The following is a 27,514-nucleotide window of genomic DNA, read 5'->3' as shown; positions in this document are numbered from 1 at the left end:
TTCTGTTTTTGACAGATTCTGTTTTCAATGCATAGTTTGCTTGTTTTCTAGTTTCCATGGCTTATATTGCTCAATATAAATTGTGGAGATGATATGCTACAGTAGGCATTGTGTAAGAACAATTATGAATCTTGTCTTTGACAGTACCAAAAGTGAAATGGTTTGCTCTTTATCATACCAACCTATCTCACAAAGTTCCGTTAAGTTTTGTGTGATTGAAGTTTTTAAGTTTTTGGTGAGATGTGGATATGTGGAGAATAAAGAGTGACAAGACCTAAGCTTGGGGATGCCCAAGCCCCCCAAGGTAATATTCAAGTCATATCCAAGCAACTAAGCTTGGGGATGCCCCAGAAAGCATCCCCTCTTTCGTCTCCAATATTATCGGTAACCTCACTTGGAGCTATGTTTTCATTCGTCACATGATATGAGTTTAACTTGGAGAGTCATTTTATTTTGTTAATATTTACTTGTTGTTATTTATAATAATATGTTTCATCTTTCTTTTCAATAAAAATACCAAGGATAGCCTTTGCCATGCTTATTTTAGAAGTCTATATGTTGTTGTTTGAAAACAAAAAGTTTATCGATGTTGCAAAAAATCCCTAGAAAAGTCAGAATGTGATAAAATGCTAAAACATTTTGAAAAATAAGCTTTGATAAATTTTCTACAGTTTGGTAAATTTTCATAATTTTTGGAGTTTAAGAAGTATTGATACTCTTGCATTCTTTATAGACTGTACTGGTTTGGCAGATTGCTGTTATGTTTGCATATGTTTGCTTGTTTAATGATTCTATTTGAGGATAGGAGTATTAAATATGCAGAGGCATTTAGTATGCAATGTTGAATAATAATTTTAGTGATTTGCTACAGTAGAGAATGATAAGGTTTTTGCATTGATTTATACTAACTTATCTCACGAGTTCTTGTTGAGTTTTGTGTGGATGAAGCTTTTGAGATTTAGGAAAACCGTGATATGAGAGAAATTAATGAGACACAAAAGCTCAAGCTTGGGGATGCCCAAGGCATCCCAAGATAATATTTCAAGAATTCTCAAGCATCTAAGCTTGGGGATGCCCCGGTAGGCATCCCACCTTTCTTCTTCAACAATTATCGGTTAGTATCAGTTGAGCCTAAGCTTTTGCTTCTTCACATGATGTGTGCTATTCTTCAAATGTCATTTTATTTGTTTTTGCTTTCTGTTTTAATAAAGTACCTAGATCTGAAAGTTTTTAAATAAAATAGAGTCCTCAAATAGTTGCCATGGAGGCTAAGTAAGCGGTATTCACATCCCGTCAAGGAAGCTCTTTTATATGGAATTGCTCTAGTGCTTCACTTATATCTTTTTGAGCATGATGTGCTTTAGTATTTTTGAATAAATTCTCTCTTGCCTCACTTAAATTAATTTGAGATAAAGAAATATTATGCTCATGATCTTCACTTATATTTGTTTGAGCTTATCAAAATCAACACATGAAAATTAGTTCCAAAGTGATAGATATCCAAGAAGGATCTAATAAAAACTTTCATGAAAATCATTGGACAAAATAAACTTGATTATGAGTAATAGTTTTGACATATGATGATGTGATGTGTGAGTCATCTTGATGAGTAATTATGCTTTAGTAAGAATATTGGTGTTAAGGTTTGTGATTCCCTATTAAAGCACGAAAGTCAATAGTTGTGCAATGAAATTACATCCTACTTGTGGTGCATTATTCGGTGTTAATTATGCTCAATGCTCGTCTATGAGATTATTCGTTTCTTGGTTGGTCGCTTCTCAATCTTTTGCTAGCATTCATTTTGCACTAAGTATGATCACTACTTGTGCATCCAAAATCCTTTAAACCAGTTTTGCCACATGAGTCCACTATACCTACCTATATGCGGTATTCTCTTGCCGTTCTAAGAAAATTTGTGTGTGCCATCTCTAATTTTCAAAATAAATTTATCTTTTGTGTGATCGTACCGCTCGCGAGGCGGTGAGGGGTGGCCAATATTTTCCATGCTAGATGTGTTATTCTCACGACGAGTGTTTATTCACTTGTCTTTGCACGAGAGTAAGCCAAAGGTAATAGGGATGCCTAGTCCCGAAATGAAAAATGAATTTACTTTATGTTTTCAAATAATAAATTCCTTGGAAAGTGTTGGTATGGAGGGCACCCGTGGATACAGTTAGCCATGGAAAGTGAAAGTATGGTGAAAAAAGGAATAAACTTTATTTTCTGTTTGCGAACCGCCAATGATATATCTAGCATGGAAAGTGTTGGGAGCTCTAAGTCGTTTTTGTTGGTGGAAAAAGTATGCCTCTCAAAATGTTTTTATCTCTAAATTTTAGCTTTGAGCTCTGGCACCTCTACAAATCCCTACTTCCCTCTGCGAAGGGCCTTTCTTTTACTTTATGCAATTTTTATTTTTAATTTGAGTCTCCATCTTCTCTTATAAAGCACCAACTAGAAGGCACTATGATCGTACTTGAGCATTGGGTGTAGCTAATATATGAGTGTGTTTCATGAATGGATCAATGATTGAGCATGATGGGCAAGGGATAATTTATTTTAGTGTTGATATTTTGAAAGACATGGTTGCTTGTTGATATGCTTGAGTATTTAAGTTATCATGTCAAAACTAGACTATTGCTTCGAACAATATAAAATTCCAAATGTCCATGCTAGAAAGAAAAGAATATTAGATGACATGTTAGGCAGCATTCCACATCAAAAATTATGTTTCTATCATTTACCTACTCGAGGACGAGCAGGAATTAAGCTTGGGGATGCTGATACGTCTCCAACGTATCTATAATTTTTATTGTTCCATGTTGTTATATTATCATTCTTGGATGTTTTATAATCATTTTATAGTCATTTTATATCATTTTTTGGGACTAACCTATTGACATAGTGCCAAGTGCCAGATGATGTTTTTTGCATGTTTTTTACATCACAGAAAATCAATATCAAACGGAGTCCAAACACCGCGGAACTTTTTGGAGAATTTTTATGGACCAAAACACCCAGGATGAGACAGAGCAGCACCTGGGAGGTGCCCCGAGGGGGGCAACCCACTAGGGCACGCCTGGGGGCCCAGGCGCGCCCAGGTGGGTTGTGCCCACCTCGGTGGCCTCCCGTACCCCTTCCTTGCACTATAAATTCCCAAATATTCTGAAACCCTTCGGGGTTAACCTAGATCAGAAGTTCCGCCTCCACAAGGCTCTGTAGCCACCGAAAACCAATCTAGACCCCATTCCAGCACCCTGCCGGAGGGGGGAATCATCTCCGGTGGCCATCTTCATCATCCCGGCGGCCACCACGATGAGGAGGGAGTAGTCCACCCTCAGGGCTAAGGGTTTGTACCAGTAGCTATGTGTTTAATCTCTCTCTCTCTATCTCTCTCTCATGATATATACTGTGGGTTTTGTTAACATAGATGGATCATATGATGTTTCTCCCCTCTATACTCTTGTTGTGATGAATTGAATCTTTACCCTTTGAAGTTTTGTCTTATCTGATTGAATATTTAGATATGAGAACACATGATGTATGTCTTGCAGCATGAATACTTGAGGTGACAATTGGGTATCATATTGATTCACTTGATGTATGTTATGGCACTCAACTTGCAGATTCCCGAGGTGACATTGGGGTAATTTATGCATAGGGGTTGATGCATGTTTTTATTATCTTTTCTCCGATAGAAAATTTGGGGTCTCCTTGTAGTTCTTTGTGTGAATTGAATATTATGATCATGAAGTTGTTTGATGCATATCGTAGAATTAACTCATGGATACTTGTGATGACATTGGAGTATCTAGGTGACATTAGAGTTGGTTGATGTGTGTCATATGGTGTTATTTTAGTATGAACTCTTGATTAGATTGATCGGAAAGAATAGCTTGCATTATTTTAGTATGAACTCTAGGATAGATTGACCGGAAAGAATAGCTTTGAGGTGGTTTCGTACCCTACAAACAATTTCTATCTTTTGTTCTCCGCTAATAGGAACTCGGGAGTGATTCTTTATTGCACTTTGAGGGATAATCATATGATCCAACTATGTTAGCACTGTTGAGAGATTGCACTAGTGAAGGTACGGACCCTAGGCCTCATTTTCAAGCATTGCAAAACCGTTTTTGTGCCCGTTTACTATTTGCTACCTTGCTGTTTTTATTTATTCAGATTATAAAAATATATTTCTCCCATCAATATTACACTTATATCACCATCTCTTCGCCGAACTAGTGAACCTATACAATTTGCCACTGTATTGGGTGTGTTGGGGACACAAGAGATTTCTTGTATTTGGTTGCAAGGTCGTTTGAGAGAGACCATATTCATACTACACCTCTCACGGATTGATAAACCTTAGGTCATCCACTTGAGGGAAAATTGCTACTGTCCTACAAAACTCTGTGCTTGGAGGCCGAACACGTGTCTACAAGAACAAAGTTGTGTAGTAGACATCGACGATGTCAAGACCTCCAGAAGGAGCAGCCTCCTTAGGCTGGCTCCTGAGGAGCAGAGATTTCTATGTAAGCCCTCACCTCATGAGGATCGGATGACTCAAACCATGATGACCAAGGCCAGGCGGGCGCCAGCGGGTGCAGTACGACAGTTTCCTCTTTGGTTCTAAAGAGGCAAGCGCAGGCGCGGAGTCCTGAGGAATCAACCAAAGGTTTCCATTTCCATGCAACATGACCAAGACCGCCAGGACGGCAGGACGGAGGTCATCGCCGAGCCCACCACGGTGGCACGACCAGAAGCTTTGCAGGTGAAGACCACCCTTCGTCAGGATAAGATGTACTAGTTGTCTCCCTTTGAATTTGGCCGTTGTGGGATCCCTTCCCGCCTTCGTTTTGGGGGAAGAGGACCAAAGCCACTATAGGTATAACCTAGCCAGCACCATAGAGGGGGATCTGGATCCAGAGCATCCGCACCTCCACCAGCTCACACAAACACAAGAACATACCTCCTGAGGTTGTTCCTCCACTGTACTAGTTCATCCTCAGCCCACCTCGAGGCCAATCCACCATAGAGCAGGAGTAGGGTATTACACCGCAAGGTGGCCCAAACCTGGGTAAACTGCCCTGTTCCATTTCCTTCTAGTTCATCAAGCTAGGCCGCACGGTCGATGAGTAGGCAGACTGAGGAGGTTGAGTTCTTCACACGCACCCCAGAGTTCGAATCTATCTTGGGTTTGCGGAGCCCTGAATCCAACAACAAGAAATTGAGTGGGAGCTCTGTAGCACTTCTAATATTATATGTGGATGGCATATTGTTGATTGGAAATGATGTATAATTTCTGGATAGCATAAAAGGATACTTGAATAAGAGTTTTTCAATGAAAGACCTCGGCGAAGCTGCTTATATGTTGGGCATCAAGATCTATAGAGATAGATCAAGACACTTAATAGGACTTTCACAAAGCACATACCTTGACAAAGTTTTGAAGAAGTTCAAACTAGATCAGTCAAATAAAGGGTTCTTGCCTATATTGCAAGGTGTGAAATTGAGTCAGACTCAATGCCCGACCACTGCAGAAGATGGAGAGAAAATGAAAATCATTCCCTATGCCTCAGCCATAGGTTCTATCATGTACGCTATGCTGTGTACCAGACTTGATGTGTTCCTTGCCATAATTGTGGCAGGGAGGTACCAAAGTAATCCAGGAGTGGATCACTGGACAGCGGTCAAGAACATCCTGAAGTACCTGAAAAGGACCAAGGATATGTTTCTCGTTTATGGAGGTGACAAAGAGCTCGTTGTAAATGGTTATGTTGATGTTAGTTTTGACACTGATCTGGATGACTCTAAGTCACAAACCAGATACATATTTATTTTGAATGGTGGAGCTATTAGTTGGTGCAGTTCCCAGCAGAGCGTCGTGGCAGGATCTATGTTGTGAAGCGAAGTACATAGCTGCTTCGGAAGCAACAAATGAAGGAGTCTGGATGAAGGAGTTCATATCTGATCTAGGTGTAATACCTAGTGCATCAGGTCGAATGAAAATATTTTGTGACAATACTGGAGCAATTGCGTTAGCGAAGGAGTCCAGATTTCACAAAAGAACAAAACATGTCAAGAGACGCTTCAACTCCATCTATGATCAAGTCAAGGAGGGAGACATAGAGATTTGCAAAATACATACGGATCTGAATGTAGTAGACCCCTTGACTAAGTCTCCTTCACGAGCAAAACATGATCAGCACCAAGACTCCATGGGTGTTAGAATCATTACAATGTAATCTAGATTATGGACTCTAGTGCAAGTGGGAGACTGAAGGAAATATGCCCTAGAGACAATAATAAAGTTGTTATTTTATATTTCCTTATTCATGATAAATGTTTATTATTCATGCAAGAATTGTATTGATCGGAAACCTAAATACATGCATGAATACATAGACAAACAATGTGTCCCTAGTGAGCCTCTACTTGACTAGCTTGTTGATCAAACATGGTTAAGGTTTCCTAACCATGGGCACGAGTTGTTATTTTATAACGGGATCACATCATTAGGAGAATGATGTGATGGACAAGACCCATCTGTTAGCTTAGCATATTGATCGTTCAGTTTTATTGCTATTGATTTCTTAATGTCAAATACATATTCCTTCGACTGTGAGATTATGCAACTCCCGAATACCGGAGGGATGCCTTGTGTGCTATCAAGTATCACAACGTAATTGGGTGATCATAATGATGCTCTACAGGTATCTCTGAAGGTGTTTGTTGAGTTGGCATAGATCGAGATTAGGATTTGTCACTCTGAGTATCGGAGAGGTATCTCTGGGCCCTCTCGGTAATACACATCATAAGCTTGCAAGCAAATGACTAAGGAGTTCATCACGAGGTGATGTATTACGGAACGAGTAAAGAGACTTGCCGGTAACGAGATTGAACTAGGTATGCAGATACCGACGATCAAATCTCGGGCAAGTAACATACCGATAGACAAAGGGAATAACGTATGTTGTCATAATGGTTCGACCGGTAAAGATCTTCGTAGGATATGTAGGAGCCAATATGAGCATCCAGGTTCCGCTATTGGTTATTGACCGAGAGGTGTCTCGGTCATGTCTACATAGTTCTCGAACCCGTAGGGTCCGCACACTTAACGTTCGATGGTGATATTGTATTATATGAGTTATGTGATTTAGTGACTGAATGTTGTTCGGAGTCCCAGATGAGATCATGGACATGATGAGGAGTCTCAAAATGTTTGAGTGGTAAATATTGATATATATATATAGGACGATAGTATTCAGACACCGGAAGTGTTCTGAAGTGTATCGGGTATTTATCGGAGTACTGGAGGGGTTACCGGAACCTGAGAGGGGAGCACACCAGCCCACAAGGGGTGGCACCCCCCCTATGGTAGGAGGCCGAATTGGGAGAAGGAAAAAGGGGGTTCGGCCCCCTTTACTTTCTCTCTTCCCCCTTCCCTTTCTTCTCCCATGAAATAAGGCAAGGGGCGCCACTTGGGGAAACCCTAAGTAGGATTCGGATCCTACTTGGGGCACACCCTGGCTGCCTCCCCTCTCCCTCCCACCTATATATATGTGGGGGCGCCCCTAGCACACACCATACAATTGCCTAGCGGTGTGCAGCGCCCCCTCCACCATTTACTCCCACGGTCATATCTTCGTAGTGCTTAGGCGAAGCCCTACGATGATCACTTCACCATCACCGTCACCACGCCATCGTGATGACGGAGCTCATTGCTACCTCTTGAGCACTACGTTGGTTTTCCCTTGAAGAGGAAAGGGTGATGCAGCAAAGTAGCGTAAGTATTTCCCTCAGTTTTTGAGAACCAAGGTATCAATCTAGTAAGAGATCATGCTCAAGTCCCACGCACCTACACAAACAAATAAGAACCTCGCAACCAATGCGATAAAGGGGTTGTCAATCCCTTCACGGTCACTTACAAGAGTGAGATCTGATAGATATGATAAGATAATATTTTTGGTATTTTTATGATAAAGAGAAATAAAGATGGAAAGTAAAATAAACGGCAAAGAAAGTAACTAAGTGTTGGAAGATTAATATGATGAAAGATAGACCCGGGGGGGCATAGGTTTCACTAGTGGCTTCTCTCAAGAGCATAAGTATTACGATGGGTAAACGAATTACTATTGAGCAATTGATAGAATTGAGCATAGTTATGAGAATATCTAGGTATGATCATGTATATAGGCATCACGTCCGAGACAAGTAGACCGAAACGATTCTGCATCTACTACTATTACTCCACACATCGACCGCTATCTAGCATGCATCTAGAGTATTAAGTTCATAAGAACAGAGTAATGCTTTAAGGAAGATGACATGATGTAGAGGGATAAACTCATGCAATATGATATAAACCCCATCTTTTTATCCTCGATGGCAACAATTCAATACGTGTCGGTTCCCTTTCTGTCACTGGGATCGAGCACCGCAAGATTGAACCCAAAGCTAAGCACTTCTCCCATTGCAAGAAAGATCAATCTAGTAGGCCAAACCAAACTGATAATTCGAAGAGAATTGCAAATATAAACCAATCATACATAAAAGAATTCAGAGGAGAATCAAATATTGTTCGTAGATAATCTGGATCATAAACCCACAATTCATCGGATCTCGCCAAAGACACCACAAAATAAGATTACATCGAATATATCTCCAAGAAGATTGAGGAGAACTTTGTATTGAGATCCAAAGAGAGAGAAGAAGCCATATAGCTAATAACTATGGACCCGTAGGTCTGAAGTAAACTACTCACACATCACCGGAGAGGCCATGGAGTTGATGTAGAGGCCCTCTGTGATCAATGCCCCCTCCGGCGGAGCTCCGAAAAAGGCCCCAAGATGGGATCTCTCGGGTACAGAAGGTTGCGGCGGTGGAATTAGGTTTTCGTGGTGCTCCTGGATGTTTGGGGGGTACGTGGATATATATAGGAGGAAGAAGTACGTCGGTGGAGCAACGAAGGGCCCACGAGGGTGGAGGGCCCGCCCAGGGGGTAGGCGCGCCCCCTGCCTCGTGGCTTCCTCCGTTGTTTCTTGACGCCCACTCCAAGTCTCCTGGATCACGTTTGTTGAGAAAATCATGTTCCCGAAGGTTTCATTCCGTTTGGACTCCGTTTGATATTCCTTTTCTTCAAAACCCTAAAATAGGCAAAAAAACAACAATTTGGGTTGGTCCTCCGGTTAGTAGGTTAGTCCCAAAAATGATATAAAAGTGTAAAATAAATCCCATTGACATCCAAAATAGATAATATAATAGCATGGAGCAATCAAAAATTATAGATACGTTGGAGACGTATCACTCATCTACTACCTCGAGAACTTGTTGGATCAAGAAGGCGAGGGACGTCACCGAGATGAACGTGTGCAGAACTCAGAGGTGTCGTACGTTCGGTACTTGATCGGTCAGAGCTAGTAGAAGTTCGACTACATCAACCACGTTGTCAAACGCTTTCGCTTACGGTCTATGAGGGTACATAGACACACTCTCCCCCTCGTTGATGTGCATCTCCATGGATAGATGTGTGTAGAATTTTGTTTGTTTTCCATGCAACATTTCCCAACACAAGCAACCATGTCTTTCAAAATATCAACACTAAGGAAAGCTATCCCTAGCCCATGATGCTCAATCATTGATCCATCCATGAAACACACTCAAATATTAGCTATATCCAATGCACAAGTATGATCATAGTGTTCCCTAGTTGGTGCTTTGTAAGAGAAGATGGAGACTCGATACAAATAAAAATTGCATAAAGTAAATAGATAGGCCCTTCGCAGAGGGAAGCAGAGATTTGTAGAGGTGCCAGAGCTCAAAGCTTAGATTGAGATATAAAATATTTTGGGTGGCATGCTTTTCCCTTCAATAAAAACGATCGAGAATTCCCAATACTTTCCATGCTAGATCAATTATAGGCAGTTCCCAAACATAAAATAAAGTTTATTCCTTTTTACACCATTCTTTTACAATACATGGCTATCCGTATCCACGGGTGCCCTCCATACCAACACTTCCCAAGGAATTTATTATTTGACAACATAAATAAAAAATCATTTCAGGACTGGGCATCCCTATTACCTGCCACACTCTCGTGCAATGACAAGTGAATAAACACTCATCTTGAGAATAAAATATCTAGCATGGAAAATATTGGCCACCCCCTTTCGCTTCATGAGCAGTACGGGCACACAAAAAGGAAATTTATTTTTAATATTAGAGTTGGCACATACAAATTTACTTGGAACGACATGGAAATACCGCATATAGGTAGGTATGGTGGACTCATTTCGCACAACTTGGTTCAATGGGTTTGGATGCACAAGCAGTATTCCCGCTTAGTACTAATGGAGGCTAGCGAATGAAAATGAGCATTAAACATAACTAACACCAAATAATGCACCATAAGTAGGATGTAACTTCATTGCATAACTATTGACTTTCGTGCTTGCATAGGGAATCACAAAGCTTAACACCAATATTCTTACTAAAGCATAATTACTCACCAATATGACTCACATATTATTATCTCCATATCGCAAAACTATTACAAGGAATCAAGTATATAATATCCAATGATCTTCATGAAAGTTTTTATTATATCCCCCTTGAATATCTATCACTTTGGGACTAATTTCATATATTACATTGCTACTAACAAGCTCTCAAACAAATTTAAGTGAAGATCAAAAGCATAAGCATTTCTTCAAAATTTTCATCTCGCAAAATAATATAAGTGAAGCATGAGAGGATTTCTTCAAAATAAATTACTAACTCTCAAATTGATCTAAGTGAAGCATGAGAGTATTTCTTCAAAACTAAAGCACCACTGTGCTCAAAAAGGTGTAAGTGAAGTACTAGAGAAATTCCATAGCTCAAAAAAATTTAAGTGAAGCACATAGAGCAATTCTAAAAAATTGATGACCCACAAGTATAGGGGATCTATCGTAGTCCTTTCGATAAGTAAGAGTGTCAAACCAAACGAGGGGCAGAAGGAAATGACAAGCGGTTTTCAACAAGGTATTCTCTGCAAGCACTAAAATTATCGGTAAAAGATAGTTGTGTGATAAGATATTTCGTAATGGGTAAAAAGTAACAAAAGTAACTAAGGTGCAGCAAGGTGACCCAATCCTTTTTGTAGCAAAGAACAATCCCGGACAAACTATTATATAAAGCAAAGCGCTCTCGAGGACACATGGGAATTACTGTCAAGCTAGTTTTCATCATGCTCATAAGTTCGCATTCGTTACTTTGTTATTTAATATGTGGGTGGACCGGTTCTTGGGTGCTTCCCTTCCTTGGAAAAGCCTCCCACTTATGATTAACCCCTCTCACAAGCATCCGCAACTATGAAGGAAGAATTAAGATAAATCTAGCCATAACATGAAACATATGGGTCCAAATCAGGCCCTTACGAAGCAACGCATAAACTAGGGTTTAAGCTTATATCACTCTAGCAACCCATCATCTACTTATTGCTTCCCAATGCCTTCCCCTAGGCCCAAATCATGGTGAAGTGTCTTGTAGTTGACGTTCACATAACACCACTATAGGAAAGACAACATACACATCTCATCAAAATATCGAACGAATACCAAATTCACATGATTACTTATAACAAGACTTCTCCCATGTCCTCAGGAACAAACTTAACTACTCACAAAGCATGTTCATGTTCATAATCAGAGGAGTATTAATTATCATTAAGGATCTGAACATATGATCTTCCACCGTATAAACCAACTAGCATCAACTACAAGGGGTAATCAACACTACTAGCAACCCTCAGGTACCAATCTAAGGTTTTGAGACAAAGATCGAATACAAGAGATGAACTAGAGTTTGAGAGGAGATGGTGCTGGTGAAGATTTTGATCGAGATTGACCCCCTCTCGATGAGAGGATCATTGGTGATGACGACGGCTTCGATTTTGTAACATCCCAATTTTCAATTTGGATGTTATACATAGGTCATCATATGCATATCATATTTATTTTGCATATTTGGTTGTGATCCTAGAAATCTTAAGCAACTCAAGGACCCAAGGAGAGGGTTGGGGATTTCATAAATTTTCATATTTGAATTTTATCAAATTTGAAAAGGGGATCATTTTGATTTTAATATTTTTTCTCTCCAATTATTTCCAATATTAAAAATAAAAGAGAGAAGATAATATGACTTCTTCCAAAGAAAGGAATATTGGAGAAGAAAATTTAAAATCAATAAAATTTATTTGCTATTTTATTTTAATTTAGAAAAATATGCATTTTTCAAAATTGCATTTTTAGGCCAGAAAAATGTTCACTTTGTTCTAAATAATAGGTTTAGACGGCGAAAATTGTTCGTGGCATTTTTAGAATTTTTTTTATAATTTATTAGGATTTTCTTCGGGCAAAATTTTATATTTTAAAAAGGAAAGTTTCCCGCCCGACTAGGACGAAGGCCCAGCCGAGCAGGCCGGCCCACAGCGCCGCGCCGCCTCCCTCTCCGACTCGGGACAAGAATCCCAAGCGCCACCGCTGCCGTGTCCGGCTCGGACACGAGCCCCCCCTCCCCTCCCCCCCTCGCCCTTTAAATAGTGCTGCCACCCCGCCGCCTCCTCACCCCACCCCGACAGCCGTCGCCACCAACCGCAGCGCCGCCGCCGCCCTCCGTCTCCTCGTCGCCGCACCGCCGCCCTGCCCGCAGCCCCGCGTCGCCGCCCAAGCCACCGTTCGCCGGAACCGCGCCGGATCCCGTCGTTGCCGCCGGCGATTTTTCTCCGGTTAACCGGTAAAAACCCGAACAGGTTTTTCTTCCGTTTTTTTAGAAGTTAGGGTTTTATTTCGGTTTTCCCGTTGGATCTAAGTTGCAGACGTTCGTCCGTTATTACTCTATAGCGAACATTTTCGTTCATTAGGGTTTCATAGCGAACGTTCGTCCGTTAGGGTTTTTCTTTTATTTTATTTTTCGGCCAGGGACCTATCCATGATTATTTTTTATCACAGATCAGTCCCTAATCTTCAAACCCTCGCAACGTTTTGCTCGCTTGTCCAAATCCAGTGAAACCAACGCCAAAATCTTTGTCTTGTTCCCCCCTTTCTAGATAACCAACTTGAACATGGTTTTGACAATTTAAAATTGGGTTCCAAGGAGATTTGAATTCGAACTTCTTTTGATCATAGTTTGAGTTTCGTAGCTCTGATTTGGTTGATTCCTTTTTGTAAAATTGAAGCTTTTTAGTTTGAATCTTTTCACTTGAGTTTTACCTTGCATCATGCTTGATTGCTTATGTATGCTATTGTTTGTTCACGATAGAGTTTCCGGAGAGCGAAGCGTGCTACTACGAGTCACTAGGGTTTTCAGATCGTCAGCAAGGCAAGTAACACTTTGATCATCCTTATTACCCAGTTTTTATGCATTAGTGTCAATCCTCAAACATTTCATGAGTAGGATCTATTTAATATGTGGGTTTTGGGAAGTAGTTGTTGAGGTAGTACCTATTGCCCTTTTATTCAAACCTTGGGAGTTACTACGTTATGCTTATTATACTTTGCTATGCTATGCTCGTAGACGTGGTTTGGTTTGAGTGATTCATGACAGTTGTGAGCATTATTATGAACTAAGGGTTTTACTTAAGGTGGCTACTTTAACACACATCTGGGTGGATTGGTTTGTGGTCACCTAGGGAAATCCAGTGTTGTCCAAAGGAGAATCCCGGGGTATCCATGTGATTTTTCCTATGGTTCGCCACCCAAGCTCAAAGGGATCATTATGTTATTCATGCTGGAAACTTCCGTGTGCAGCCACAAGCCATTATGGGATCTGGCATAGTTGAGTAAGTAGTGGGAATCCTTTCCATGATGGGCTAGCAGATGTAGGGGATTGTAGGTGTACCGGCCTATCTATCGGTTAAGGGAACCTCTTCGGAAAGACTGTGTCTCGGTCATCCGTTTCTCAAACATCATGAAGTGCGAGAAATACAATGGAGGAGATCGAGTCTTGTGGGGAAAAGTGCGCAAACCTCTACAGAGTGTATAAACTAATCATGGTTAGCTGTGTCCCCGGTTATGGACATCTTGAGTATCTGGTGCTTGAATTACTATGTTGATCTCATCACTTTACTTAATTAATGTGTTGGGTTAATGATTATTAATTTTGGGATTAAGATGGGGTTACCATTCTCAATGTTTTTCAACCAACTTTGTAGTTAAATAAAATATATTCCTTTGTTGTAGGGAAAAACTAGCTTTATGCAAATGATAATCATAGAGCCTTCACCAGCCATATATGCATATAGTTATAGTTGTTACTTGTCCATTGCTCTATAGTGTTATCTTGCCAGCATATTCCATGTGCTGACCTACACAGGCTGCAACGTATTATGTTGCAGAGTTTTCAGACGAAGAGTAAGGTGCAGTAGGTCGTTGTCGTGCACTCAGCTATGCCATTGGAGTTGATGGACTCATTTTACCTTTGAAGCTTCTGCTGTTATCTCCATTAGATGGCCTTCAGCCATATTATTGTAATAAGTTCTAGCTTTGAGACATTCGATGTGATAAGTGTGTGATTGAACTCTGTTATAAATCCTTCAAGTATTGTGTGTGTCAGCATTGCCGATCCAGGGATGACACTTATACACAGAGATTTAACCATTTGAGGTCGGATCGCTACAAGATGGTATCAGAGCACACGCTGACTGTAGGACGCAACCACTAAGATAACCCATAGGACACTCTTCTCTACTCATTTCTGAATCTTCTCCACTTTCTACCCTATAGATGGCGGACCCAAGGAACAAGTTTGCTCAACCGGATGAAGACAGCCCTTTTGGACGACACTTGAAGGAACCTACTAGATACCTGAACATCAGAATACTGAGCTTCACCGGGACCTACACTGCCACTCTACCTGAAGAAGAGCGTTTGACAATTTGAGTACATGTTCCAGGAAGGCACCCCTTTTGGACGACACTTGAAGGAAGCTACTAGATACCTGAACATCGGAATACCGAGCTTCACCGGGACCTACACCGCCACTCTACCTGAAGAAAAGTGTTCGCACACGAAAACATCACCGTGTACCCTCGACGCCGGGGGTGATGCACCGCAGCTCGCGTCAAAGGAGGTCCAACCGGCAGCGCGATACGCAGGACAGCCGGCAGACGCTTTTGTAGACCCGAAGCCCCGCTTACCCGGGAGGGACCCCATCAGGGCTCGCGGCGGCTATGGGCTGCTCCAGGTCGATTCGCTCGCCCCTAGAGCCTCGTGATTCCGCAGCCCTCCGGTATGAAGAACTAGCGAAGAACGAGAATAAAGATACAAGGGAGAGATAAAAAGTACATGAACACGAAAAAGTAGTAGATGTGTTTATTCGATTGGTGTTGTTTCAATCGGCCGTCACCCCCAACATATATAAGAGGCGGCTGGACTTCCCGTACAAGCAAAGGATTTATCTAGACTTTCCTCACAAGAAAATTACATCAATTCACGTCAAAACCCTAGTCAAATTCGGACTGGTTTTATCCGAACTTTCCAAAACTGTTCGGTTTAAACTGGCTGTACTTTGAGGGTCCTTTTGTGGTGACAAACGACCTCGGATGGAAACGAGCCCAAAAGTAATCTTGACCGTTTCGACGAGCCGAACAACTTTCATGTTGAACGTTTTTTCATCAGAGGTCATCTCGAGGGTCAAATCGCTCGTGCAAGACAGCTAATTATTCACGCAGCACATCAGACATACCCACATATGCGTCTGCTTCCGGGCGTCATATTTTTGCTCACTGGAGGGTCGCGCTGTGCGGGCTCTAACTTTTGCATATGACCTCGGATTGAGACAATCTTTATATCAAAATCGATCGTTTCGACGAGACAAAGACAACTCATGTAGATCAGTTTTCAATATGGGGCAGTCTTGGGGGCGTAATCAGCCGAATAGTGTTCTGAATACAAAATCTAAATACTTCGAACACAACTTTGGCCTTAGAGATTAGACCGGATGACTATGGCCCAAATATCAAAAAAATTTACTTTTGACGATACGGAACTTTCTCACTTTGAGCACTTCTCCATTTGAGGCCATCTTAATTAAGTTCTTCGCCGTGCCAAAATCTGGTGTCAACACATGCCCCCCTGTTTTTCGGCAAACTTGTGTGCCAAAAAATAACTTGCACGATGCTTTTCCTAAGGACGATGTCAACACTCCATCAGCCATTTTATGTGCTTAGGACGATAAGTATATATCGGCCATTTGGATTAGCAACAAAAGTAAAGCTAATCAAACATATGATGATTTGGTAATACCCTTTCATGATGTAAGAAATTATATTGCATCCATGGTTTAAAATAAGCCCATTGAGGGTAACCAATCATACCTGATGAGAAATTCCATGGCATAGGCATCAATGACATTGTTGAAGAAAATGGATAATGTGTGGACCGAGGATGTTGAAACCTTCGGCTTGGTCCTTCATAGTTTTCACTCTTTTCCTTCTTCACATTTGCCGCACTCCTTGTAAAGGAAGCTTGCACATAATTCTTATTTTGAATACTTCCTTTGGGAACCCATGCCATATTCCTTTCTTCAAGTTCTTGTGCACTAAGTTTTTGTAATTTCTTCTTTTGCCAATATGATAAGCCGAGTGGGCACCCTGGCCGTGATTTTGTTTGAAGCAATGGCAATTCTTGTTTTACCATGTGCACTCTCAACTTCTTCTCTTCAGATTTGGTACTTGATTGACTTGCCTCATCGCCATTAGTAGCCAATGTCAATACTTTAATTGGCTCCTTCTCATTTGAGATCAAATCTGAAGTAGCACTCTTACGGCCATCTTTTTTAGCACGATAAATTTGTTTGACCACCTCTTTATTGTCCCTTGAGCTCCGGACCGATTCCTTATGATTGAAACGGTCTTTGACATGTGATTGTTCAAATGTTGATCTTTTTGGAGCCGCATAATGTTTGTGAGATGGTCTAAAATAAGATGAAGAATGTGCCCTTGTATCATACTTGTCCCACGATGGATATGGATTTACATGATCATAGGAAGGTATCCATGGCATTGGCATTGGCGGCACAAAATATGGATATGAATATACCGCATTAGAATTCTCATTTTGCCAATACCAATCCTCGGGTTTGCGCCTAGGGGGTGATCTTGATGCTTTTCCATTAGTTGGCCGATAAGCACTTTTCTCTTCACTCTTCTTTTGATATTTATCTAATAATTTTGCAAAAGTGACCTTGGATTTCTTGCACTTGTGCTTATTGCGGCCTTTATCTCCTTTGTCTTGACTTGCATCGATCTTTGGATTTTCTTGTTGCCCCCCAGTCCTTGGCGTCTTCATTGTATCTTCGATAGAACTCATGCCTTCAATAATATTTTCATTGTGCTCTTGAACAACTTTTTTACTTGAAAGCTTGATCCCATCACCTGTAGTTTTTACCTTCTCATCTTTAAAGGAATCGTCTTGAAGCAGTCGATTCAAAAACCTTTTTCCATTAGGACCAATCAGAATAGGCTGGTCATCCCTTGGTGTTTCAACAAATTTTAATCGTCCTTTGTCAATGGCCGATTTAACTATTTGACAAAACATGTTGCAATCCTCAAAATTATGCTTGGACGAATCATGCAACTTGCAATACATTCGTCCTTGGATTGATGGCTTCACATGGTGATCAAGAACTTTAATGTAATTATTTTTTAGCAACAAATCAAATATTTGATCACACATGCTTGAATTGAAGGTATACTTCTTATTTTCTAGCCGATCTTGGTGTGCAAACGGCTTTGGAGTTGAGCAAACGAATGGTTCAGATTTAGAATCTCCCCATTCGGCTATGCATTGTGTTTTACACCCTATCTCCGATGTATTTGGATAAGATATTATATTAGCATCGGATTTTTCAAAAGAATTTGACCTTGGCTTTAAATTTCTGAAACGAAAATAGTTAGAATACACATGTCTCAATTGAGACCAAGTGCAAGCCAAGTAAGAAACAAGCAAAGCTACCCAATTAGATATGAAATTTTGATAAAGCAATGGGGAAAACTTTGGCTGCAATAATAGGTCACTATCGGTCTTTATAAATGGCACAATAGACTGACTGATATGTTCTATAACAGTTTTATTGCTAACAAGTAAATTTCCCTTCGTCATTGATCTTTCAAAATTACTTATGAGAATTTCTCTTATAGAAGCATCAACAATAAAGCTGCGACCAAATCGTAAGATAGGTAAATCACTTGCCAGACATACCTTTTCAAACACATTGGGAGAGCATGATGGTTGCGTTACTTGAACGATAGGTTATTCCTCTTTCGAATAGCTCCCCAACACCTTTTCATCCTGTTTTTCTAGAATAGATTCGGCATACATAATATTTGATTCGGTCTTTTCAATAGCCGAATTAACTTTATTATCCGAATCACCATCTTTTTTGATAATTCTATCCACACCCAATGCTTTCTCTTTCTGGCATAATCTAGCTTGGATTGCAGTAGAATTAATAGGCTTTCCCTCTTTTATTAATTTATGTAGAATAACATTGCATTCATCCCAAAAAGACGTAAGATTTTTCTTAATGACCCAATTTGGATAGAATTGCCCCCCGACACTTTTAGACTCTTTCGGCAACGATATGTCACCGAAATTCTGTAATTGTGTTGGGGGGACATGATATGACACGGTAGTAGGTGAAGGCATTTGTGCTCCTATAGAAGTTTCACTTATTCGGCTATGACCATGAAGGTGGGGAGCCGAATTATGGACATCAACAGTTGCGTATGGTGCCAGAAAATTAGTAGCATGAGGTGTAGCATATGATGTTTGAGGGTAATTGACCGAATAACTAGTAGTAGCATGGCCAATTCCCCTATCCACCGGCACATTTGGATTAACAAACTGCAAGTTATTTGCCGATGAATAAAAAGTTGAAACACTTTGTTGCATCCTATTGGAAGTTCCTACATGGGGTATCTCAACTTGATTAACCGAACTCATCATGTTGTTCATCGGCATATAGATTTGTGGGGTTGCCGATGCATGGGAGTTGGGATACATATGTTGCATGTTGCTGAAATTATATGAAGTTGAATCATGAAGATTATTCTCAATCGGCTGTTGCACATAATTAGATACATTATTGATAAAACTAGGGCTAGCCGATACATTATGGTCATTAGACGATCTAGCAACAACATATGCATTATTTGCATCTACATAAGTGAAGTGGGTATTCATATTACCTTTGTAGATGTCAAACCCTAGATGACGATCTCTTCGTAGCAAGAACGGGCCGGAGACCGTTCAACGCTTCGTCCCAGCGGAGTCACCAAAAAGTGTGTTCGCACACGAACACATCACCGTGTACCCTCGACGCTGGGGGTGATGCACCGCAGCTCGCGTCGAAGGAGGTCCGACCGGCAGCGCGATACGCAGGACACCCGGCAGACGCTTTTGTAGACCCGAAGTCCCGCTTACCCAGGAGGGACCCCGTCAGGGCTCGCGACGGCTATGGGCTGCTCCAGGTCGATTCGCTTGCCCCTAGAGCCTCGTGATTCCGCAGCCGTCCCGCATGAAGAACTAGCGAAGAACGAGAAGAAAGATACAAGGGAGAGATAAAAAGTAGATGAACACGAAAAAATAGTAGATGTGTTTATTCGATTGGTGTTGTTTCAATCGGCCGTCACCCCCAACATATATAAGAGGCGGCTGGACTTCCTGTACAAGCAAAGGATTTATCTAGGCTTTCCTTAAAAGAAAATTACATCAATTCACGTCCAAAACCCTAGTCAAATTCGGACTGGTTTTATCCGAACTTTCCAAAACTGTTCGGTTTAAACTGGCTCTATTTTGAGGGTCCTTTTTGTGGTGACAAACGACCTCGGATAAAAACCAGCCCAAAAGCAATCTTGACAATTTCGACGAGACGAACAACTTTCATGTTGAACGTTTTTTCATCGGAGGTCATATCGAGGGTCAAATCATTCGTGCAAGACAGCTAATTATTCACGCAGCACATCAGACATACCCACTTATGTGTCTGGTTCCGGGCGTCATATTTTTGCTCATTGGAGGGTCGCGCTGTGCGGGCTCTAACTTTTGCATATGACCTCGGATTGAGATGATCTTTATATCAAAATAGATCATTTCGACGAGACGAAGATAATTCATGTAGATCAGTTTTCAATATGGGGCAGGCTTGGGGGCATAATCAGCCGAATAGTGTTCTGAATACAAAATCTAAGTACTTTGAACACAACTTCGGCCTTAGAGATGAGACCGGATGACTATGGCCCAAATATCAAAGTTTTCCTTTTGACGATACGGAACTTTCTCACTTTGAGCACTTATCCATTTAAGGCCATCTTAATTAAGTTCTTCGCCATGCCAAAATCTGGTGTCAACAAAAAGCGCTGGACAATTTGAGTGCATGTTCCAGGAAGGACTTTCACCCCAGTTACCGAGCCCATAGAGTTTTGCTTTGATGCACCGACCTGGAGTCTAGGAAAGATCGTGGCAGCTCACATCGCCATGGGACGCATTGGCGAAGTATACCACAAGGATCTTAAGGACACCATCTACCAGATATTTGGACGTCGATATGAGCAATGGGAGATGATCAGCACCAGGAGGGACAAGTCCATTGCAGCCTACATCTAGGAGTTAAACCAACACATTCGCCGTCAGGAGAACCAGATGTGCACCAGCATGATAGACCTGAAGAAGGTGATGACCAGGAACATGGAGCTAGAAGAGGAACTCAAGTCTACACGCGATGGATATGAAGAGGAAATTGCATTACTACTGGAGAAGAATGAAGACCTGAAGAAGAAGCTAGGAGTATTCATGGGAGACCATGCGCCAGGAGAGGACAACCATCCCGAGGACTACATCATCGTCGACGACACCGACTCCAACCCCGACAGTGATGATGATTATGAAGACGAAGCTGGAGCAGATATCATGGAGTATTCTTCCGATCAAAATTTCTAGTCGACCACCATATTACCAGTAGTATTCCCCCATGTATATAGTAGTAGTCCGAGTATTTTGTAACGGTAGCTAGATCGATGGTATGCCCTTGTTTGAATTGAGTGGTGTGATATGAATGTGTTTGTCTCATGTGCATATGGGTAGTGATTTCTCCTTAGACCCCACTCTATTCTAATCTATCCCCTCTAAACCTATCAGAAGCCTCCGAGACGTGACCCCGGATTTGTCTTTCCACTGGAACTCACCCAGTTGATCCAGCAGCAGAATGCCTTGATGCAGCTACAAGTCCAGAACCAAGGCAACAACAATAACAACCCACCGCCACCACCTCCAGTTGACAACTTAGCCCGTTTTCTGAGGTTGAATCCGCCGGTGTTCTCTAGTAGCACTGCGCCGATTGTTGCTGATGACTGGCTCCGCAGGATTGGAAGGGAGCTGAGCACCGCAGGTTGCACAGATGCTGAGAAGGTGCGCTTTGCTGCACATCAATTGGATGGACCCACAACCTCATGGTGGGAGAATTACACAGGCACTTTTCCCATAGCCAATGCCACATGGGATCAGTTTCAGCAAGCTTTCAACACAGCCCATGTCTCTATGGGAGCAATGAATATGAAGAAGCGTGAGTTTCGCAACTTACGCCAGGGAAATCGTACTGTGGGGCAGTATGTGGATGAGTTTAGCAAGTTAGCTCGCTATGCCCCAGATGATGTGGCCACAGATGTCGCGAAGTAGGAGAAGTTTATGAAAGGGTTGAATGATGAGATGAGTATGCAGTTGATGGTGGCAACATTTAATAACTACTAGGAGTTGGTAGACAGGGCCCTTATGATTGAAAGCAAACAACAGCAGATAGAGAGCCGCAAACGGAAGTATGGACAGGGGAAGTACAATTCTAGAGCTCAGCAGAAGCCTCGCTTCACCCCTAACTCTGGAGGTTACACCCATAACCATGGAGGTCATACTCACAATGGAGGAAGCTCACATAACCACAGTGGGCCTAAGAATGGAAATGGGAATGGAGGAAGCAGCAGCCAAAACCGTCCCAATCCAGCAACACCCGCTAAGAAGGACCTGAGTCATGTCACCTGTTACAAGTGCGGGAAGACTGGACACTACGCCAATGATTGCTCGGAGTTGAAGAACGGTAATGGAAATGGAAACTCTGGGAAGAATCCCAACCCTTTCACCAGAGGACAAGTGAACCACGTTAACGTGGAGGAGGTTGAAGAACAGCCAGATGCAGTTATAGGTAAGTTTTTGATTAAGTCATTTACTACAATAGTTCTTTTTGATACTGGTGCATTGCATTCATACATATTAAGGGAATTTTTGGATAAATATAAGTTGCCCACCAAAGTTCTTAAGACACCTATGTTAGTAAGCTCACCTGGAGCGGAGTATATGGCTAGCAGTGGATGTTTTCATATGCCATTGACCATAGGTAGTCATGTTTTCCCCTCGGACCTAATAATTTTGGAGTCACAAGGATTGGATGTGATATTAGGCATGGATTGGCTATCCATGTATGGAGGAAATATTGATTGTGCTAGTAAGTCAATTCTACTCACCACCCCGGAGGGAAAAAGGATCAAGTATGTGTCTAGGCATGCGTCAAGGAGGACCCAAGTAAATTCTCTCTCGGGAGTTGTTCAGGAAGAAGTGCCTGTTGTGAAGGATTACCCGGATGTATTTTGATACGTCTCCATCGTATCTATAATTTTTGATTGTTCCATGCCAATATTATTCAACTTTCATATACTTTTTGGCAACTTTTTATATTATTTTTGGGACTAACATATTGATCCAGTGCCCGGTGCCAGTTCCTGTCTGTTGCATGTTTTTGGTTTCGCATAATATCCATATCAAACGGAGTCCAAACGGGATAAAAACGGACGGAGCTTATTTTTGGAAAATATGGAAAATTTGGAAGGAAAATCAATGCGAACCAGTGCCCGAGGTGGTCACGAGGCAGGGGGGCACGCCTGCCGCCCTGGGCGCGCCCCCTACCCTCGTGAGCCCACCGTAAGGCGGTTGATGCTCTTCTTTTGCCGCAAGAAAGCTAATATTCGAAAAAAAATCACGGTGAAGGTTTCAGGCCAATCGGAGTTACGGATCTCCATATATATACGAAACGGTGAAACAGAGCCAGGGAGAACACAGAACCAGAGAGAGACAGAGAGATAGATCCAATCTCGGAGGGGCTCTCGCCCCTCCCACGCCATGGGAGCCAAAGACCAGAGGGGAAACCCTTCTCCCATATAGGGAGGAGGTCAAGGAAGAAGAAGAAGAAGGGGGGCCCTCTCCCCCTTGCTTCCGGTGGCGCCGGAGCGCTGCCGGAGCCATCATCATCACCGCCATCTTCACCAACAACTTCACCGCCATCCTCACCAACTCTTCCCCCCTCTATGCAGCGGTGTAACCTCTCTCTTACCCGCTGTAATCTCTACTTAAACATGGTGCTCAACGCTATATATTATTTCCCAATGATGTATGGCTATCCTATGATGTTTGAGTAGATTTGTTTTGTCCTAATGGCTATTTGATGATCGTGATTGGTTTGAGTTGTATGTTTTATTATTGGTGCTGTCCTATGGTGCTCTCCGTGTCGCGCAAGCGTGAGGGATTCCCGCTGTAGGGTTTGCAATATGCTTATGATTTGCTTATGGTGGGTGGCGTGAGTGACAGAAGCACAGACCCGAGTAAGTAGGTTGTTTACGTATGGGATAAAGGGGACTTGATGCTTTAATGCTATGGTTGGGTTTTACCTTAATGAATCTTTAGTAGTTACGGATGCTTGCTAGAGTTCCAATCATAAGTGCATATGATCCAAGTAGAGAAAGTATGTTAGCTTATGCCTCTCCCTCAAATAAAATTGCAATAATGATTACCGGCCTAGTTATCGATTGCCTAGGGACAAATAACTTTCTTGTTGACAAAATCTCTCTACTAAAACTAATTTAGTTGTGTCTTTATCTAAACAGCCCCTAGCTTTTATTTTTGTGTTCTTTACTTTCTTGCAAGCTTACCCAAAAACACCTACAAAGTACTTCTAGTTTCATACTTGTTCTAGGTAAAGCGAGCGTCAAGCGTGCGTAGAGTTGTATCGGTGGTCGATAGAACTTGAGGGAATATTTGTTCTACCTTTAGCTCCTCGTTGGGTTCGACACTCTTACTTATGAAAGAGGCTAGAATTGATCCCCTATACTTGTGGGTTATCAAGACCTTTTTCTGGCGCCGTTGCCGGGGAGAAATAGCGTGGGGTGAATATTCTCGTGTGTGCTTGTTTGCTTTATCACTAAGTAATTTTTATTTGTTGTTCTTAGTTGTTCTTTATCTTTAGTTATGGATATGGAACACGAAATACCAAAAAATTAGGTGTACTTGCTACTCATGGAGATGGGGAACCTCCTAAACCCTCGATGTTGGTTATGTGAAAAATATTGTGTACTACTTTAATAATCCTGAGAAAACCCCATTCAATTATGTAATGGGAGTAACGTTGGATCAACGTGAATACTTTAGGGATTACCGCTTGACACAAAAAGGGAAACTATTATGGGATCAAATTCATATATTGAATTGGTATGCTAGGCAACTATGCTTGAGATATGATTATACTTGTTGCTCTAAGGTGAAGGCTCCACACCTTCCCTTTTCATGTGAATTTAATGATAATGAAACCTTAGCTTCTTATGCTAATGGTATATATGATTACTATGATGTGGAACAAATAGAAGAATTTGTTGCTTTTATGGGTGTCGGTGTCAAAACCGGCGGATCTCGGGTAGGGGGTCCCGAACTGTGCGTCTAGGCCGGATGGTAACAGGAGACAAGGGGCACAATGTTTTACCCAAGTTCGGGCCCTCTTGATGGAGGTAAAACCCTACGTCCTGCTTCATTAATATTGATGATATGGATAGTACAAGAGTAGATCTACCACGAGATCAAGGAGGCTAAACCCTAGAAGCTAGCCTATGGTATGATTGTTGTATGATGAAGTTGTCCTACGGACTAAAACCCTCCGGTTTATATAGACACCGGAGAGGGTTAGGGTTACACAAAGTCGGTTATAATGGTAGGAGATCTTGAATATCCGCATCGCCAAGCTTGCCTTCCACGCCAAGGAAAGTCCCATCCGGACACGGGACGGAGTCTTCAATCTTGTATCTTCATAGTCCTGGAGTCTGGCTGAAGGTATAGTCCGGCTACCTGGACACCCCCTAATCCAGGACTCCCTCAGTAGCCCCCGAACCAGGCTTCAATGACGACGAGTCCGGCGCGCAGATTGTCTTCGGCATTGCAAGGCGGGTTCTTCTCCAAATTCCGTGTACCTGCTGAATAATGTCCGATTTTCATAATGTAGCGCACCTTGGCTTCCACGCCCAATAATGGCCGTCTTCCACGTGTCAAACGAATGTGAAAAGTCGGGGTGTTTTTACATTCACACCCCTAGCCGCGTAAACGAGCCACCTATTTAATGGGATGGGGATTCAGATCCAAAACACACCTCCTCTCCGCGAGTAATCATCAGAGCGCCTCCAGCAAAGGTTCATTCCAACATGGCCAGCCGTCGCAGCTCCTCCTCTCGCCCTTCCAGTCCTAAACCTGGAGACTGGGAGAGGTGCTCCATCCCGCACAGCGAGCTAGTGTCGCTTCAGGCCAAGGGATTTCTCCCTCAGGCCTATATGGTCCCGGTCCGAGCCGGACTCGCCACCTATAATGGCGGAGAGCAAGCGGAGAGCACCCCCAGTCCCTCCAAAGGAGAGCGGGTGTGCCTCATCCCTTATCTAGTAAGAGGACTTGGATTTCCAATCCATCCATTTCTCCGTGGGCTTATGGAGCTCTACGGCCTCCAGCTACACGATCTCACGCCCGCCTCTATATTGCATATCGCGGGCTTCGTCGCTCTTTGCGAGCTATTCTTGGGTGTTGAGGCTCATTTCGTGCTATGGAAGAGATTATTCTGTCTGGTTCCCCGCTCTCAAGAGGGGTCTATATATCAAGTGGGCGGAGCCGAAGTGTGGCGTATCGCCGAGACCGGATATCTATCCGGAACCCCAAAGAAGGCGTCCGAGGACTGGCCTTCGGAATGGTTTTATATAGATGATGTCCCACTACCGGACCCTATCCGGGTCGGTCTCCCCGAATTCAACAGTGCTCCCTTAAAGAAACGCCTGAGCTGGCGTCCGCGGAGCTCTCAGAGAGAAAGCGACAGGGACGTCCTTCGCCTGATGGGCTGGATAAGACTATTGGCTCATTCGGGACTAACCATAATTGGAGTCATGGCTGCATGCATTATGCGGGGGGTGCAGCCGCTTCAATATAGAGGCCACCCCATGTGGGATTTTAATGGGGAGGATGACGCCACCCGTTACGGTCGTAAGGGGCCAGCCTCAGCTGCCGCTCTAGTAAAGATCTTATCCTCTTTGTACAAGGGAGAAGAGGAGGAATTCCTCCGCGTCAACCCATAGGGCGGATTTAGTATGCACAACCCCCCGAGTTGGGTAAGTGAACAATTGTGTCTGCCCATCCGCTTTATATTCCCATGATTAAATATGTAGTCCAACAATTTCAACGCAGGAACTGCGTCAGGAAGTAAAGATATAAACAGCCGTCCCACACAACCCGAGGATCCAGAACGGTCCCTCGATCCGGACTCCGAAGAGGATCCGGATATATCGGTGGAGTTGATTGACGGGGTGTTTCATCAGTTAAGCAAGGACAATACCTTGGTGGCCATTACGGCTGATTACCCAGGGTTAATCCCGGCCTCCCAGGTAACAGAGAGCGGAGTCTCGTCCCTTTGAGAAGGAATCCATTCTCACGCATTTCAGTTTTCCTGACAACGACCGTGTTTTGCAGGGGAGGTTTCCAAGGCGGGAGGCCGAACCTGCGGCGGCTAGCCAACGAGGGGCCGCAGGGCCCCATGGGGCAAAAAGGAATGTAGTCCAGACTGGGATGCCGGCGCAAAGGTATAGCGCATCCTCTTTTTCCCTGGTGTTATTTCTTCAGGGCATATTAACGTTCGTGCTATCTTCAGGACGAAGAGACCTCGCCGGACTACATCCGGAGAGGTTGCCAACCGCGCCTCCACCAGCCAAGCTCCAACGCCTGGCCCGGAAGCGGGAGCGAACACGAGGCGCGCACCGGACGCTCCTCCGACAGAGGATGCGTACAGGCTGTCTGCCACCAATTCCGAGGTGGAGAGTGCCATGAACCACAGGCGTCGCCGGACAGTTCTTCGCGACGCTTGTTTCTCCCGAGAGGCATTAGATGCCTTCAATTCGGGAGATGCGTACCTCCGTGCCGCTCAAAATGGTTTAACCAGAGCCACGGAGCAATATGTAAAAGACATACGGGTAAGAAAAGTTTGGTAAATATATATGTATATACCAGTAGCCCCCGAGACTTGAAACAGTTAGAGTAACTGGTTTAAGGATCATTTGTTATGCAGGTTCTTACAGAGAAGAATACCGTACTGTCCCAGGAGCTGAAAGAGTGCAAAGCCCAACTGGAGACCACACTAGCCGCGGCAG

Source organism: Triticum urartu, chromosome 7 (assembly GCF_003073215.2).
Source record: "Triticum urartu cultivar G1812 chromosome 7, Tu2.1, whole genome shotgun sequence".
In the NCBI taxonomy this organism is placed as follows: Eukaryota; Viridiplantae; Streptophyta; class Magnoliopsida; order Poales; family Poaceae; genus Triticum; species Triticum urartu.
Note: the sequence above shows the minus strand (reverse complement) of the source record.